The sequence below is a fragment of the Thunnus maccoyii genome, chromosome 14 (genome assembly GCF_910596095.1).
Source record: "Thunnus maccoyii chromosome 14, fThuMac1.1, whole genome shotgun sequence".
In the NCBI taxonomy this organism is placed as follows: Eukaryota; Metazoa; Chordata; class Actinopteri; order Scombriformes; family Scombridae; genus Thunnus; species Thunnus maccoyii.
In genome coordinates this window covers 21,545,150-21,563,538 of record NC_056546.1, presented here as the reverse complement: position 1 = coordinate 21,563,538, position 18,389 = coordinate 21,545,150, and the positions used below count along the sequence as shown (strand labels likewise).

The 18,389-nt window shown below is 39.9% G+C and overlaps 1 protein-coding gene across 1 annotated transcript in view; it reads right to left on the bottom strand.

The window, feature by feature from the left end:
* jag1b (jagged canonical Notch ligand 1b) overlaps nucleotides 1-18,389 on the bottom strand; it is a 205,194-nt gene that overhangs the window by 157,897 nt on the left and 28,908 nt on the right. The window contains exon 6 of the mRNA XM_042433053.1: nucleotides 16,977-17,071. The gene's annotated coding sequence lies outside the window, so the exon portion shown is untranslated. The remainder of the gene's footprint in view (nucleotides 1-16,976; nucleotides 17,072-18,389) is intronic.

Genomic DNA, 18,389 nt, shown 5'->3' with positions numbered 1-18,389 from the left:
GCAGAGCTGCTACCCTATGTGCTACTCAAATATATAATATACATATACTATCATGTTTTTTTTTCTCCAGAACATTAACCTCCACTCCAATCAATGTGAGAAGGTGACAGTAAATCCAAATCACTAGTCCACTCTCCCTGCCTGGTTTCAGTCATTTTCACCTTCACCATCCTTCCCTCAGCACCATCATATTGTCACCTCTGCTACAGCTGATTCTGCAAAACTGAGAAATGAGATAGGGTGAGAGGGTGGTTTTACTGCATGTGTGTGTGCGTGCATGTGGCTGTAATCCACACTGTGTGTAGGTTGCATTGGAGGTTACAAACTCAGATGTCACTAATCAGTCAATATTTCAATAAGATTGATCTTAGTGCTTTGTCGTTTAAAGGCTGCTGTCCTACTGATGACTGATAATCCATGAGGCAGTCAATGACTCATATAGAGTAGTGTAAATCCTGTTTGAATGTATGACATCTATATGTTCCCTCAAGGCTACTGATTCACACCGTATCCTGGCTGACGTCACACGGCCATTACTAAGGAGTACAGTACATGTGAGAGGTCCCTTTTGGGAAATACGTAGCATCTGTGTGTCCATTTGATTCAGGCTGCCAGTAAGAACACGGCTAAATAACAGTGAGCTCTCTTTCTAGCAGCAACTACAATGCAGATATCCCTCACCTTCAATTTTAGTCTATCCTGTAGTACTGCTAATTTAAACCATTAATTCAAACTCACACTGTTCTCAGAATCCTTTCCATTTTCCCATCTCCTCACACACCCTCCTATTTTCCCCCCTGGTGGCGGATGGAGAAGCGGTCGGGGGTACTGCCTCGGTAATTGGAGAAACCTTCTGAAACATGCAGATGAAGCAGGGTGAGAAGGAGAGGAGTGAAAACTGTTAAAGGAAAACGGACCAGATTCCTAATTATCCGCCCCTTTTCTCCTGTTCCCTCTTTCTTGCTCTGACAGGGTTCCAGTCGTACAGTGGATGCTCCTTCTACTTCTCATGCTGGCTTCGGCATAATTAGGCGCAGTGTACAGGGCTGAACAGGGATTGACGCTCACATAAAGGCCTGAGTGAGGAGGGGGTTCAGAGGAAAGCTGGGGCTTTGATGAGAGGGTTAAGAGCACTGTCAGCACACTCACTCTTACACATGTTACAATGAAACAATCTTTCAGCTGACACCCAAGCTGCCTTACATGAAACTTGGATACACAGCTACAAATGAAATGTGTACGCTAAACATGGAGCATACTACCAACTACCGGTCTTGACATCAGATGCATTTCTGCATTTAAACCGACATAAAAGTATTAAAAGGCCAGTGCAGTATCAGACTGGGAAAAAGAAAAGGCAGTCCCAAATAGCAAATAGACATCTGAAATAAAATTATTCCTTTCCAATGAAAGAAACCTCATTTCAATGAGGTGACATTCATTTCCTTTCAGGTGGTGAGGAGGAGGAGGATAAGAAAGGCTGTCTGCTTTTTAATATATCTAACGGTGTCAGAGCTCCTAGTAGCACACAGCAGAGGCAAGTACATAGAGAGATATACTGCACTGTAGTCATGTGTGCTGTATTTGTCAGAGCACTGCACAGAAACGGTTGCTATTTGCATCTACATACAGTACAATGTGGACAAATATTACATTCAGGGTGTAAATTTTCTTTTGCCGTATGAGTCAACCAGCATGTACCAATTGTTGCTACAATTCAGTGAGTCAGGAGGAGAAGCAATTCCACTTCTGATTGTACATAAAAGCAGAGACACCAATTTGAATTGTGGGCATAAATAACCCAAACGATGTTTTGTAAAGACAGTATTTCTATTGGGTGCGCAGTGTCCCTGAAAGTGAAAACGTATAGGAGATGACACCCTGCTGACTGAGAGATAAATACAAATATGCTTCAATCCAAGCCCTCGTTCTTCAGTATGAAAATGCATTGTTTTTGTTCTCATATTTAAAACACAGTCCTGTTTTCTCTACGGATGTCACAAGTCCATTTCCAGCTCAATTTTATCTTATGTCTATTTCAGTGTCTATTATGCTACAAATGATTGGACAGCCATATTCTGGTTTATTTTTCCGCAGGCAATTTCATCTTTAACAAACATACACACCTCTTTGCAAAAGTTAATTCCCACTGAAATGAGTCCAAAAGCTCTGTGGAGCATTCTTCCTACAGTTAAGCCACCTACCGCAGCTAAAGGAGGCTCAGCGTTACCCCTCTTGCAGGGCGCCAGGCTGCTCTTATCGCCCCACCACGAGGCCGTAGAGGGGTAATAGGATTGTGACTCACAGAGAAAGTGCCATGCTCACCAAGCAGGGGAGGGCTGAGGCACAAGTGTGAAGGGGCCTCTGTGGCTGTCCAGCATCATGAAAGCAGAGGAGAGCAGGAGGGAGGATGTGTTCTCCTCGCTCCATAAATAACCCTGCTAAATTGCAGGCTTTGGAGGGTCAGTGGGACACTGGTCTGCCAGTGTATATCTGAAGGCCTGGAAATAACCTGTAATCCTGCAGCCCAGAAAACGAACAGCACAGCAGTTACAGCAAAATGTCTTTTCTGCAAAATGGAAGCCTGGGCGTTTATGGGCTTGGAGAGAGAGAGAGAGAGGCAGAGAATGAAAGAAGAGAGAGTGAGAGAGAGTTGAGGGAGGGTGATTTTATAGGTTGTTGTCAGTGTCTAAGTGGTAGACTCCTTCCTTGGCTGGCTGGGTCCCAGCAGCAGCACAGCATTCACTTTGTACTCAGAGGAGGAAGATGAAAGCAGTGCTGGGTCAAATAGGGATGGAAGGGGAGGAGGAGGAAAGGCAGATGCAGGGTGGGAGGGGGGGCGGGGGGGGTTATTTGACAGACAGTCGGATGCCGGCTGGGTGTGACTGTTACCATGTGCCGAGAACTCTCTGGGTTAAGCAAGCACTCAAAGATTAAATACTGACTTTAAAAGTTGCTCTGATTCTCTGTGATGATTTGAAATGAGAAACCTGGGGCACCAAAGCAAAACAGTGTTTTTTCCGTTCGTCCCTCTGGAGTGTGTTCAGTGCTGCAGGGGAAACCAATCCACCTGTCGGCAGTTAGGTGAGTGGGTGTGTATTTTAGTTACATCAGCGCCCCGGCGCTCACAGGAAGGGCAGTAAAAGGCACTGCAGGTAGTGAGACTGAGATGGCCATGCTGGTTGTTTTGATAGAATATAAGTGGCCTGAGGCAGTGAGCAGTAGATGGAGGGCTATAGTGAAGATTTAGGGTTATTATTGAGAGGCAGGCATGGTGTAGCCCTCCAAGATGAACACAGGCATGGGCTTGATATCTTTATCAGATTGGTGAGATAGGAATCCTCCCCTCCAGGACTGATTACTTTGTCTGGAGGACCATAAAGCATGCAATGGATGAGTGCAGCATAGAGCATGGTAAAAAATCTAGCCTACACTGAGATTAAAGGTGCTTAACATAATTTTTTTATACAATTAATGCAGAAAAATGAATATGTTTGTTCACTCTTGCTTTGCTGTAAGCAGATGAGCATGAATTATTGGCATGATAAGAAATTATTGGTAATTTGGCATGCATGCAAACACTGGCATGGTCATGTAGTCACAGGCACAGTGGCAAGTGAGTTTTTGATTATGCTGAAGTGCCCTCTCATCTGCATGCCTTATTACACCATCAGCTGTTGCATTGCCTGTCTTATTTAGTTTGATTGATGGTACTGTTTACTGCTCACACTCCCATCAGGACAGTTTCATTCATTTCACACATGCTGGATGACGGCAATCACTAGCTGATGCTTAGAAAGCTCAAGTCAATGTCTGGATGTTTGTGTCCTCATGGATAAAAGATCTTGTTTTGTTTGTTTTTCTGGAGAACTGTACAAAACACATCTCTTGCACAGAGTGCCTGAATAATCAGGATTTGGAAAAAGAGAGTTCATCACTGTGCGCTAAAGAGTTCAACAGTGTGGGTGACCAGGTTTGCAGAGCTGCAGAAACAACTGGAAGCCACAGCAGTGAAAGATCATGGAATCTGCACTCTCACCTTCTTGAAATCTGTAATAGAGAAATTCAAGTTTCTGACAAGAAAAGATCAACATTTTTATGTGAGCAAATATTCTAACTTATGAAGCACCCTGTTTTCTGAAAATGAATACTAAATACCAGCTGAGAACGTTATCCTTGATCCTTATTTGTAGGCATCTTTTTCACTCCTACATCTAAGGACACAAAGGTTGGGCTAACCGAAGACCTATGTGTGGTGTAAACTGCAATGAATGTCTTTCCCTCTGATATGAAGCACTCCAATGGCACATTTTCCATGAAATTTGACCTGGTGGATCTGTTATACTATACCTGTCCATAAGCCTTTACTACTACTAAGCTCATTACCTGGTGTCGGTTTCTAATGACCCATTGCCTTCTGACAACTGCCTACCATCTCATTGCTGACTCTGGCCTTTTTTTCTGATCAAGACTTTTAACCACACTTGTTCTAACTCCAGAGTCTGATTTGTAAGTGTTACAAATAGAGGACCACTAGACCTTAAAATGCTGGTAAGAAATGCTTGTTTTTGTCTTCAATTTTACCACACCTGGACTATTTTCACAAAACTCATGTTTAAAAATCCATACTTAAATCCATTTATACAAGGATAGTTTCCTTAACATACACTGTACAACTATACTTCCTAAAATTAATACTATAAAATTTGAAATATTATTTCAAAAAAAAAAAAAAATTTGTTCCTATAAATTAAAGTTCTATTACTCTGAGAATTAAAATTTTAGTGGCAATTACATTTATAATGTGCATCACATCGACATGATGGAATTTTATTTTTCATACTCTGAATTTCAACGGCATATATTATCAAACCAGAGCTGTGCACCAAACTGTAATCAATCTCAAAATGCACATGCATGAAATTACATGGGCACTAATGGCAAAACAAGATTGTCAGCCAATGTCATATGTGTCACAGAGGACACCGCTTCTGTTTACCCTGCATTCGCTGTATTCTAATTTATTTCTTGACAGGCTTGATGAGATAAAGTGACGAGTGGTAGGAGATGGTTGTCAGGAGGAGACAGGGTCTTTCTTCTGGCTGTCGTTTGGTGGCTATCAGGGCTTCTGATCTGGCTGAGAGCATTCCTGCCACACTGAGAGGGTCAATAGCCTTCACACTGCAACAAAACATGTTTTTGTTCTGTGACTGACACACACACACACACACACACACACACACACACATATTGTTGCTGTTGAGTGTATAGATGTCTTAATAACAAAAAAACGCTTTCACTTAGTGGAGACATAGAAGAAATAAATAAAGTACTTTAAGAGTGCAATGAATTGGAAATGTATTATACTGTATATGATGTGAAATAAGAGATGGTAATCAATGTTAAAAAGGTCAAATAAAACATACACCAGTATTTCTTATCTACTGGCACACATGTACATGTATGACAGGCCCTTAAATAAGGCTTATGTACAAGGCTTATGTATTAGATATCATCAAAAAATCTACACTGCTATACCGGTGGAATTGATAGATTTGTGCAAATACTAGTGAGTTTGCAAAAGCAAAACGTGTCAGCATGTGTTTTTTTTTATCTTTTTGGATGTTCAAATGTTAAATAAGCTGTCATGCGGTAGCTTCTGTCACATACTGTATTTCAATATTCAGATATACTGAAGTACACTTGTTTTACTGGATAAAATTTCCATTTGTGAATTCTCTCCCTGTAGTTGATGGTCACTTGACACCCTGAGATATCTTTTTGTCATTTGTCAAAGGATTCCGCTTTCTTTGCACAAAGAATTTCTCTCTTCTATTATAATGTACAGAGAAATTTTCTCTCTTGATTTACATCTCCCAACGTGTCACATAAAAGGCTGTTATTTCTTCCTCTTCTAAAGTTTCTACTGTCTAATGTCTAAATGATCCACTGGTCTGATCCGTGAGGTTATAGAAGAACTTTGATATCCTTTGTACAATCTGATATATGTGCTATGATTTTCTATATATACTGCAGCTTATATTCATTCTCCTCTTCCTCCTTCTGGTTTTCTTTTCTTGTGTGTCCCTCTGTTTCTCTTTTCTCTCTCGTGTACATGAAGTAGACATACTGTACTTTGTCACTGGGTGAGCTTACGCTTCAAGACACACAATCCTGTTAGGAATTGGCACAGCTATATCCATTTGATGCCAGTCAAAATATTACAGTCTGTTCACCGATATAATGAGCAGTGGGCATAATACAGCCCATAATGAGGCTTGTTTATATGTCTACATGGAGCAGTATGTATTGGAACAATGCCACATTGGTTAAGCACCCATATCTGTTCACCATGTTTTACAGTTTGGAATGTGTGTGTGTGTGTGTATATGCATGGGTGTTCCTGTTTGAACCTCAGGAGCAAGACACGGATGCTATTGTGACAAACTGATGGGCTTTACTAATATGAGCCAACAGTCTGATCAGGATTCAGCAGGTGTTCTGCATAAAGGAGACTGACGTCTGCTTGGGACCATCCATCAGAGCTAAATGGCAGATGGTCCTCTCTGTGGCCAGGCAGGAAGTGCACTAACACAATCGCTGCAGAAACACAGGGAGCACTCTACCTGCTGATAATCCACTTACGTACAGACAAAGCTGCTTTAATCTGCCCGCTCCTTCCCTGCACACCCCCTCTCCACACGACAAGGCCAGGCTCCATGCTGGAGAATCACCATTGATCCACTGCACACATTACACAGGCTAAGCACTGTCAGGCTATGTTATAATGAATCCCTAATCACTCTCACATATGACAAGAGGCTCACGGACAATGAATACAAATACTGTTTTTAAAATGATCCTATAATTGCAATATAAGTTTTGCTGGCTGTTGAATTAATTATTTTTCTGCAAATTATATGTATGCATCTAGTTCAAGAGATGGAGAAACTGATGGAGGTGACAGATTATATAAGTATTGACAAAAAACGAAGAAAGCAAGAAGGAAAGAAGTAAGTACGATACATATTGTGAACTAAACTCTGAATTAATTTTCCATCTGCTGTATACAATAAATAGACACAAATATTGAAAATCATTTGAAATTTACATTTAAAAGGTTCCACCTAATATCACAAATGTTGCATATGGAACTAGGAAGCTAGAGTCATGTACCACTTTAACAATGCTTGTGGTAATGTGGCCATGGCATATATGAATAATGATTTAAAAACTAATCAACATATAACTATGGCTGCCAATTTTCTATATTTTTCTTACTGTCAATCAAGAGCCAAATAAGAGCCAAACCAATAATGAACTCATCCTAGTCAAAATTAGATTAGCACAGCTCAGATTAGCTTCTGGGGGAATGGCCAATGCCATCTGATATGCAGATTAGATATTAATGGAAAACCACAGTAAATAAGTGGAGTAACATAAAGAAGTATCATGTGAGTATCCAAAGCCTGATATATCTTATTTCTCGGTGCGGTAGACCTCCGTTCGTTGTTGTCCAAAACACATCAATGAGCCACACCGCTGCACTGGGTCACATGTTTCTTCGCCACTGATGAGTGTAATTACGGTACCTTGTTTAGAAACGGCTCCAGAGACTAATAACTGCAATAAGATTGTAACTCTCAGGAGAGAACTTCCTTGTACAGCAGATGCCACTGCACATGTGGTTCTGTTTACAAAGCTTTGCTAGTTTGTTTTGCTACATGTCAAAACCTCTTGAAGATTTTTGAGAAATGTATAATGTAGCACAAAGTCAAGAGGTTGTGATATGTAGCACAAGAAGTTAGCGAAGCTCTGTAAACGTGCATACGCAATGGCATCTGCTGTACAGGAAACCGCTCTCCTGAAAGTTACAATCTTATCGCTGTTATTACTCTATGGAGCCATTTCTAAACAAGCTACAGTAGCTGCTCTCTTCAGGGTTGAAGGAACATGTCAGACAGTTTGGCTGTGTCACTCATTGACATGTTTTTAATAGTTTTTGGACAAAATCAGAGGTCTACAGCACAGAGGAACACAATAGAAAAATTGGAATATCACCAACCAAACCCTTTAACATAACACTTCTTTTGGTTCATTGACCTTGCATACTTGACTGTACTGTATCTGGAATATTGTTGGACTATGATGTTCAATATCCATGACCCTTGAGTAATATAATGTGCAAAAAACATAATTTACACTACAATAGCATTAAAAGAACAGTCTGTACTGTAATGTAAGTGTAAATATTGGCATGACCTACACTATTTGAAGATAAACTGAAATAAGCATAGCCTTGAGGTCAAAAGACAAATTTGAAATCATCCCTTAAGTATGAACCATGTAACCAAATTAAGTTTATTTTTGTGCATTTCATTATGCTTGTGTGTTTTTTTCTAATTTTGTGCACTTTAATGAGAACAGATTGCCAGTTCACATTTGGGACCAGGATTCTTATTAGACAAGCTGGACTTGGAGCTGGACTCAGAGGTGCATCAGGCCAGGACCTGAAAGTCCCACAGGGAGTCATTAGATAAGAAGATGAAGTTTGATTGAGATCTTTTGCCAGGTTGTTCCCGCTGATTGGGCTTCATTAAACAGCACAGACTTATTGACGCTGAGCAGGAGGATGTTATGTTTACCATTCTGGCATCAGAAAGATCTGCTGTGCTGAAACTCTGCCCAGATCAAAACGGATTTCACTGTGTCTGTATTCACTGTGTCTGTATTCTGGGGTGCAGAGCTGTCCTTGCTTATGAACTCAGTTTGACAACAGTTTGAATAACGACTTGTCCTCTTTTCTCAAGGCGTGAGCACTGGAGCTCTACCGGGAGGAGGTGTCAGAGCGAAATAAGAGGGAGAGAAGGAATGAACAATTAGTGTGGAGTGGTGGAACAGTTCCACCATGAGGCAGAGGTGAAGGGGGGAGGGAGCCATGAAAGAGGCCAGGTGCAATATCGCATCCTTCCTGTCAGAGGGCTTAAAAGGGGAGCAGAGGAAGAGCGTTTAGCTCCAAGGGACGCATGTGGAATGCTGACCACAGGTTGGAAGAATCGACTATTCAGAGTGCGTCTCTTCCATGTGCCCTATCAGGTCGGGGAGGTATCTGCCAAGTAAAAACTGTTGCCAGTGTCTTTTGAGGTGCTTGGAATACTGACAAGGAAAATCAGGTCTGGAGGATGAAAGCTGACCTTGATCACAGCAACTGTGATACTGTGCTGAGACTGCACACTAGCCAAAAGAAGCATGAGATTTCATGAGTTTGCCACAGTTTTCTTTTAGCACTTGATGACATGAGAATGCTTTTATGGAGAATTGTTTAACTATGTAGGGAAAAAAATATTGAGGGAAATTAATTGACAGATATTCACACCATACATCTTTCTTCTATACTGATATCTCTGCCATAGTTCTTTCTCTGGACTACCACTCCTGCTTTATTTGTGCTGTATTTCATAAAAATCAATATAAATGACATTTCTAGTATGTCATGAGAGACGCTCTAAATGTTTTTTCATGCCACTCAAATGATGAGGAATCTTAAGTGCTGCTATGTTATACTACATCTCTGCTCCTACCAGAGTTTAAGGTAGACTTTTTTTTTGATGGTCAATATGGTTGTTAATATTCAGAATTATGGCCATATATAACAACTACCAGAGGTATGTTTTAAATAGCCATATAATGTCCTACATTTAAACAGAAATAAAACAGTAAGCCTCTCCCCAAGCCTCTCCCCAAGCCCACCTCTCACAAGGGCCGGGGATATTTAACCGTGGAGTTCCGGGCTGATCCATTTGTGTCACTTTGCCAACGCTAGATGTAACGTTACTTGAGAGAAAATGGTTCAGAGTTGTGTCAGCTGCAGGACTGTTGCTGGATTGTGTGCTGGCTTTTGAATCTTGTGCCATACTTAGTCACATGACCAAACAGTCAGTGACTATTTTAATGCCTTAACAAAAGCAAACTTTTGCATAATATGTTTATATTAAAGTTGTCTTGGCAACATACTATAGGTCACACAATATTAGGCTATTAGGCTATTATCGGATTTCCCACCAGACATTGTGGCCATTGATATTTTCATCTGGAATACTATATGTGATACCTGCAAAAAGCTGGCATATGCCAGCTAATGTAAACCCTGGCTCCTACTTCCTGCCAGCCTCATTCAGCAAATAATACTGATATCCACTCTTCCATTGCCAAACCCATATTCACACAACACTTGCACTTTGCCATTACAGGAGAAAGGTCTGGTAGAACTGGCAATCATTCTGTAAAAGGTGAAAATAACATTGCGGTGTGTTTGAATTCATTAGACCAATGAAAATGGTAATTCTATTATTTCATACATAAAAACAGTTTGAATATGCCTTATAAAATATCAGAGGGGAAGGTCGAAGGTAACAGAGTACACCAGACATGGATGTAAGGCACAGCTGTCCACATCTGGTGAGTCAGACTGAATCTTTTTGATTAGAGATCACCTCCAATTGCAATCAGGACAATTCCTGATCATCTATATCGCATCCAGTTAGAGCTGCCATATCATTTCTTGTTTTATGCTTTGTTGTTTGATGTGTCCTCATTCAACTCTTCCCGAATCTGATTTTTTTTTGAATGCCTTGTTTTCAGTAATAGAGGGCCTCTACAGTATGTTGTTGTATGCTTACAACACCAACTGATGTTTGCCATCAAACATCAGCAACAAACATCATCAAAGCTATGTGGCATGTGGTAATTCCAAATCAAAATTTTCAATGAATAATTTATTTTTCTCACATACATTTAGCAACATTTCCAATAGGAAATAATGGCCATTCAATTTCTCCTATCCACTCTGCAATGGCCATAAGTCACAGTGAAAGCTAAAAACCTAATGGTCTTTTAATTTCTGATTGCCTGTCTCTTTGATTGGCCTTAAGTGCAACCCAATCTCCTTTCAATGGTGATTACTATGGGAACTTGTCAGACTGGTTAATTGGTTCTATTAGTAGACATTTTCTTGAAAGGGCTTCCTGCTTCTCCGAAGGGCAGCAGGTGTCAAAAGAACAACACTGCAGCCTCTAGATCCTGGAAACACCGCTCCAAATTACACTCATTAAGGCAATTCAAATATAAGGACACTTACATAATTATGTGCCATTAACGGACTCAAACAAGTTTGAGATTGGTTTAAAAAAGGACCAAGTCAAGTCACTGCCACTATAGAGTTTTAATTGCACTCTCAAGCTGAGGAAAGATTTTAATTTGTCCCTTGGATGACAAAGCAACATTTCCGATTTGTATTCATCAATAAGCTTTAAAACATTGGTGGTATATTTTTATTTCTTTTCAGAGAGGGGCTACAGGATGTCCTTGTTTAGTCCTTTGTGTGAAGCAGAGCAAAGTCCCCGCTGAGAATTCTTGGTGTTTGTCCATCATTGATTAGGAGGTCTGTTAACAGCATGCACTAACATTTCAATTCTCTGGTGAGATGAGTGCCAGGTTCAATAACCACCCTCTGCTCTCATAGCCAGAGTGACTTTTTGCTTGTCACAACTATGCAAAGCATTGTCTTTCAGTCTTCATTGACATTTGTGTACCAAAGTCAATATCAGCCACTTATTCACTCAGTCGTAAGTACAGAATAGGTCTAGTGGGTAAAAAGAAAAAAAGCAAGGACACAATGTTCTTGAAAAGTTTTGCCTTTTAAGGCTGTTGAACAGTGCTTGTCATTAAAGATTTCTCTTGCCTAACAATCTAGGGTAAAAAATAGAAGATACTGGTGCTTTCTACAAAAGAAATGTCAGTTTCATTGCACTCTACAACAGACAGTCCACGCTCTGCAACTGCAGAAATAACAGACCAACAGAATAGTGATGCCAAGTGAGAAAGTATATCTGCACACACAGCTGCTTATCTTTAGACAGACCCTACTTCTATTGATCAGTTTGGGGTTCACCATTGGGGACTGACAGGGCAGAGGACATGTTCTGGTATCAGATGCTGAAGGACACTTTAATGTACAGGATGTTATTAGTCTACTATTTTGCACAACAAATGTACTGTTTGTGATGCCTTCGGGAAGCCCTATTTGACCTTGAAGGACTTTCCCCTCACATTGTTTTTAAAAGTACTGAATACCTTTAGTTAGGAGGGATGAACTGTAACCTCTTAATACTCTAAGCAGGCATATACACTAATGACCACACTGACTTGAGGTGGAACAAAATCAAAGCATGGCTTTTTTTGACAGTTGGCTCCTGGTTCTGAGGAAAGTCACATGAATCTAAACCTTTGAGAGAACTTTTGTCTGAGAAAACAGGACATAGTTTGGACATAATGAGTAAAAGAGCAGATGTGTAAAGCCCATTTATGCTGTTGTAGTGACTGAGAACAAAGAGAAATCACTTAATTTCCCCTACAGATAGAGAAAATGCCTTTTAGGGCACAACAGTAAATGAACTGTTGCTGTAGTGCAAGTGTGCACAATAAGTTTAGAGGCTTTATGAGAATCATCGACAAATAATGTATGGCCTTTTACTGAGAACAAAATCAAATTGCACTGTCATTCAAAACGGCTTGTGTTTGTCTATATAATGGTTCCACTGTGAATGCCAAGTATGTGATACAACTCAAGTGCCATTTGGTACTGGATTTAATGAGTAGCAAAACATAAGAGACACATTTTTTTCAGCAGCAATTGAAGTGTCCGCGGATGTTCTTGAGGGCTCTCTAATAAATAAATGGCCAGGCAAATGCTGCCTGATTTAGGAACATGCTGCTACCTGGGTACAGAGTTAAAAGCCCAAAGTGAGATTAATCACTGCTGCTGAGAGAGATAATATTCTTTGTTTCTGTTAATTTATGGTCTCTACAACTGAGACCCTGAACCAACATCACATACTGTACGTACTCTGCCACTAATCGACAGCTCCTGAGGCACCTCTTTAGCAAATGTTCACAGTGACAACAAAATGAGTTGTACATAAACAAGATATCAGGGCTAATACACTGTTGCTTCAATGAAAGTAAAGGTGCTCAAAGCTGTTTTTCCCCCTCTTTTTTATCTGTCTTTCTCTTTCATCCAGTATCTCTTATCCATTCAGGACTTATCTAACACTAGGTAGCAACTAGTCAGTGTTGAAGTAAGACAGAAAGACGAGGCCAGTAGAACAAGAAAACAAGGAGCAGTGTATAGTATATGGCGCTGGCTTGGCATGGGGAGAGACAGCTTTTAGTCAAGAGGCCCAGCAGAGGATCAAAGTGAACAGTGACTCCTCTTAGCCAGGTCTGATCTGGGAACAGGATAGTCAAGCACAGATCTCCCTGATGTCTGAACATGACTCGTGGTATTGTGAATATTTCATGGAAGGCGTCACAGAGCTGACAGTAGTGCTGGCCACAGGGCAGCTCTGAAAGAAGAAAGTGTGTATCGCAGGGTGTTGGTGTATTAGTATTCATAGGGATGGGTCTGTACTGTATATGAAAACACACATGAACAGTGTGTACAAAATATAGTAGACATATTCACCTATCTAGCATTGTACAAACAATATCAGATAGCTTAGTTTCTCTCCTGGCTTTACAAGGCAGCTGAGACAGAGAACAGTGACTTACCCATAAATAAAATTCCCCAATAGGCCTATTAAAAAGCTTCTCTTGAAAAAAAACGGCTGCTCTTGCGGGGTTTTGAAGGCAGAACATACAGTTAAAATGTTGTGTAACACAAAATTGTGCCATATTTATCTGGTTAATAAGGTGCTTGGTTATGTACTATTTCATTGTCACCCACACATTTTCATTTTTGTTTAAACACAGAGCTTACATAACTGCACCGCATTAAGCCAAACCATTAAATGCATTGTTGGCCTTCCAATAGTTTTAGAGGGCAACACTCAGCATTGACTGCACTGTGACAGGCTCTCTGGAGAGGCCAAATCATGTAGTCTTATTATAGAGGAGACAAATCAAGTGTACCAAAACCCTCCCCTCCAGCCCTACTTTCTCAAGGTTATTTTCAAAGATAGCTCATGTCTTGGTACAGTATGTGGGTTGGGCTTTAAAGGTGCAGTGTGTAAAATTTAGTGGCATCTATTGTTGGCAGAAATGGAATATAACATTCATAAGTATGTTTTACTTAGTGTGTAATTAGTGTTTCGTTACCTTAGAATGAGCCCTTTATATCTACATGGGAAATTGGTCCTCTTCCACGGAGCCGCCATGTTGCACCGCCATGTTTCTACAGTAGCCCAGAAAGGACAAACCAAACACTGTCTCTAGAGGGGGGCCTTCATGTTTTTCACGAGTTTCGCGTCTACCGTAGGTTCTTCTACACGCTTGGAAGCAGAGGAGGGGTATTCAGCTCTCATGCTAGATGCCACTAAATCTTACACACTGCACCTTTAAGTAAGCCCTGCCACTAGAGACATGCTGTAACCCTATGCAGTAGAAGTGAGGGGGCTTCAGAGGCCTCAGAGAGAAAGGGGTGTAACTAATTTACACCCATGGGAGGCCTGGATGGGCACTGGCTTTTGTCCCGATAGAATTAAGTCAGGCCACTTTAGTTTTGGGTGCGTTGTGCTTCACAACGGCAATGGCACTGTCGACTTGCATGTCAGCATTATAGCACTTAAAGGTAATGAGATTTAGGCCTTGTGAAACCCTTGAGACAATAGTGCCTGTGTTCTGCCTCGGAGCACAAAACAGACTTACATCGTATCAGAATCACCACATTCCACAGTGAAATATGATTATGGACTCGAGAGAGTCATGTTCCTTCTGTCAGTGATATTGTAGCTGTCCCACAGTATATCTCTCAACAGTGCATTTACTAGCTCTTCTTCCACTTGCGGGCAGGAATACCACTTTTACAGCTCGCTGAATTCAAAGAAATGAATCTCTGCAAACACCCTGCCCTCTCTGATAAGGATGTTCTTATTTACTCAATTCAGAAGCATGCATCAGCAATATCTCTTAATAAAAATAGTCACATTCTCTATTTTTAAAGGTATTGCACTGTGGATGTGGAAGCAAGACGACTTATGCTGCACTGTATCTCTTTTGGTGGGAAGCCAGGCATCACTAACATTGATTTCTTTTATTTTATAGTGCAGTATAATGAGATACTTTCAGTCAAGACTTGTCACCATGCATTACTGTCCAACCACACCAAATGAAAGCTATGCTGCCTTTCAGGCACTCTTAAATGCATCGGCTACATGACTATAGGCAGACAGGCTGGAAAACAAGCTCCGTGTGTGCAAATGTTTTGCATTTGGGATCAAGATCTAATGTTTATTCAATTTTATTTGGTCCATACGTAACGAATAAGGAGCTATTTTGAGAGAAACCAGAGCTAAAGGATCACCTGAGGGTAAGATGTATGCTGATGTCTTTTTTTGTAACAGTATATCACAACATTTTGAAGGACAGAGCCTTTTCACTGAACACAGTGAAGCGTTCTGCAACAGCATTAAACTTGGCAGAACTGAATACATTAAATTCTTAAAAAAAAACATCTGATTCAGTGATTCATTTTTTAAAATTTTAGCTCCTCTCTCTTTAGTGAGTGGGCATAATTGCCCTTTCTTTTCTCAAAGACTTGAATGATGAACTTTCAGTATGAGAGCTAAAGGACTAAATAAATGCAGCCTAAAAATATTTATCCATAAGCAAGTCACTGAAGCAAGAGAAGCCAGCTTTTTAAATCTTATTTTTTAAGAACATAATTTGGTACACAAGAGAGCATATATGTCTGTTTAGGAGAAAGACCTACTCTTAAAAGGTGAAAGAAAATATGTTAAAGAAGTTGGTTCCAAAATGTGGGGGCAATGAGCACCTTGAGTGCATCTGTTATATAACTCTTACATAAAGAACAAAACTAAACTATACAGCATCTAGATTACAGCCCTTCACATCGGCCAGTCTTGCCTGAGGCTGAGATCAGGAAACATCCAGATGGCAAGTCTTCCTCTCTCACTCTTTCTTTCTCTCTCCTTCTCCTTCTCTACTGCTGTTTGAATCCTACTTTGTCTGTCTTGCTTAATAACAATTCCACAAGAATAACTGTAATGCTAATGTGAACTAGAACGTTTACGTATGCTGTGGCAAAAAATGAATAAATAGTAAATTGGTGCAACGAAAGTTTTTTTTTTAAACATTGGTCAAAACTCAAACATATCAATTACAAAGCAACTACCTACTATATGTATGACCATAGTTGCATCTCATACTCTATATGTATTCTCATATTTATATTCATTACAAAATCTACGGAATACACAAACTGAAGGTGAAAAAGACATGCTCGACATGCAGTGTGTCTAATGGCAGTTGCTTGGTTGATATTGGTGTGTGTAGTACACCGGTGCAAGTCCTTGCAGCAGATGTGCTGGCCTCCTCACGTGTATGCACTAAGCAGGAGTAAAGAATCGTCATCCAGGCAGGTAATTGGCTGCTGTTTACATTGCCGTTGGCATACCCCTCCTCCACTTCTTGACACATCTGTAGTGTTCATTAGGGTTGAGGAGCTCTGTGCTACACTATGTTATCAAATCTGGCCTCTCAGGCTGTTCACTTTGCAAATTGCAAGACTGATTCACCACATATTGCTTAGTGCTCACATTCATGTTGGGGAACTCAAAAATTTAAGTGAAATTAAGAGTTGGAAATGCACAATGATGTAAATGCATGAAGTCAAAAGATATTGTGTAATTCAGATCTCCCTGAATGTGAGAATTATGTTGTGCCTGTATAATCATCAACTTCTTTCAGGAAAAAGGTGCATATGTTAACTAGAATTGTCATTTTTTATTTTGAAAATGTTAATGTTTTGCTTAAAATGCAAACAGGAGAGTTGGGAACTACAAGATAGTAGAGGCGCAGAAGAAGAGCGAAGAAAAACAAAGCATACAAAAATGAAGAGTTGGTTAACAGGGGGAAACGTTGGAAAGGCGGGGAAAAGCAGTTTGTAGAGGAAGGCTTACCCCAGGTGCTCAAACGCCAGATGGAGAAACAGCTGAATCAAGTCCAGGGAAATAGACTCGTCATCAGCTCCAGCCTCGAAATCTTCATTAAAAACCTAACCAAAGTGAGACAGATAAAGTGAGGGAGAAGGGAAGACGTAAAGGCTAACAACAGCTCATGAAAGCACAAATTTAAATTCCAAGTGGTTTCATGGCAGAGTGACTTGACTCTGAAATCCATGGCTTAATAGATTAAATCACAGAATTATGTGCATGCCAACCTTTCTATTAATTACTGATTTCAGAACATATTAATTATGCAACCACAGTCCATGCTTGTGCAGTAATTCGAGGAGAAAGGGATGAGTGCTCTTTATCATCTTCATTACGTTAGGATATTATTCAACATGCATCCTTTAATGAATTACAGTATGTACTGTATATCATCATAAGGAGCATTTGTCACACCACATTCCCTCTCGCCTCTTTGGGAATATAGACGACGATGTTTTAGCCACAGAGGTGGCAGTAATTTTCTTATGAGAGGCTCATCATCTATTGGAAAGTTTTGTTTTAGTAAATTGATTTAAATCCTCAGCAACTTAATTTTTTGTCAATATATGTACATATTCCCATTTAGTTTTATTTGTAATAAAAAATCAAACACTTTCTTAAGATGTGTAATGTTGTGTCTTAACTGTAATTTATTTGATCCTGCTATTTTCCAGCTGCTGACTGGCTATTATTAACAGAAAGGTGATGCAAAAGGTATGTAATGCAGACAGGTACTATTAAATATATTATAGCTTATACACGAATACCAATGACTGAAAAGTAGGACACAAGAAGAGAATTAAAATTAAATGAGGTATTACTACAGAGTTAGCATCTATCATCTATCATATATTTCATATCACTATGACACTGCATGTGGTTAGAAATCACATATAATGTCATATTCATAATGGACAAGATTAAGTGGACATATTTTGGAATATATTCAGCACATGCATGTACAGCCCTAATCCTCAGGCATTAGCATGTAACTACATTCTGTATGACTGAGTTCACTGGATTACATTTATACCCAACAACAACTGTTTTATACTGTACATGCTGAAAATGCTCTTCATAAACGTTTAGCGCTACACTCTTTCTTCTGGAGCATGTAATCCTTTAACACTGACAATAACGATTTTGTTTCATTTGCTTCCCCTACATACATTTAATGCTTTAATATTTGAACTACCTGGTAAAATCTCTGGGTATATAGTATGTGTGATCATATTATCAAGGTACGTCAGTAGAATAGCAGCTGAGGCTGTAAATGTCTATCCTCAGTGCACTTACATCTGTAGCTTGTATTAACGCTTTTATTTTCAAAGGTAAATTCAGTATTTTTAATTGGAAACAAACACGGTTTCACTGTAAACA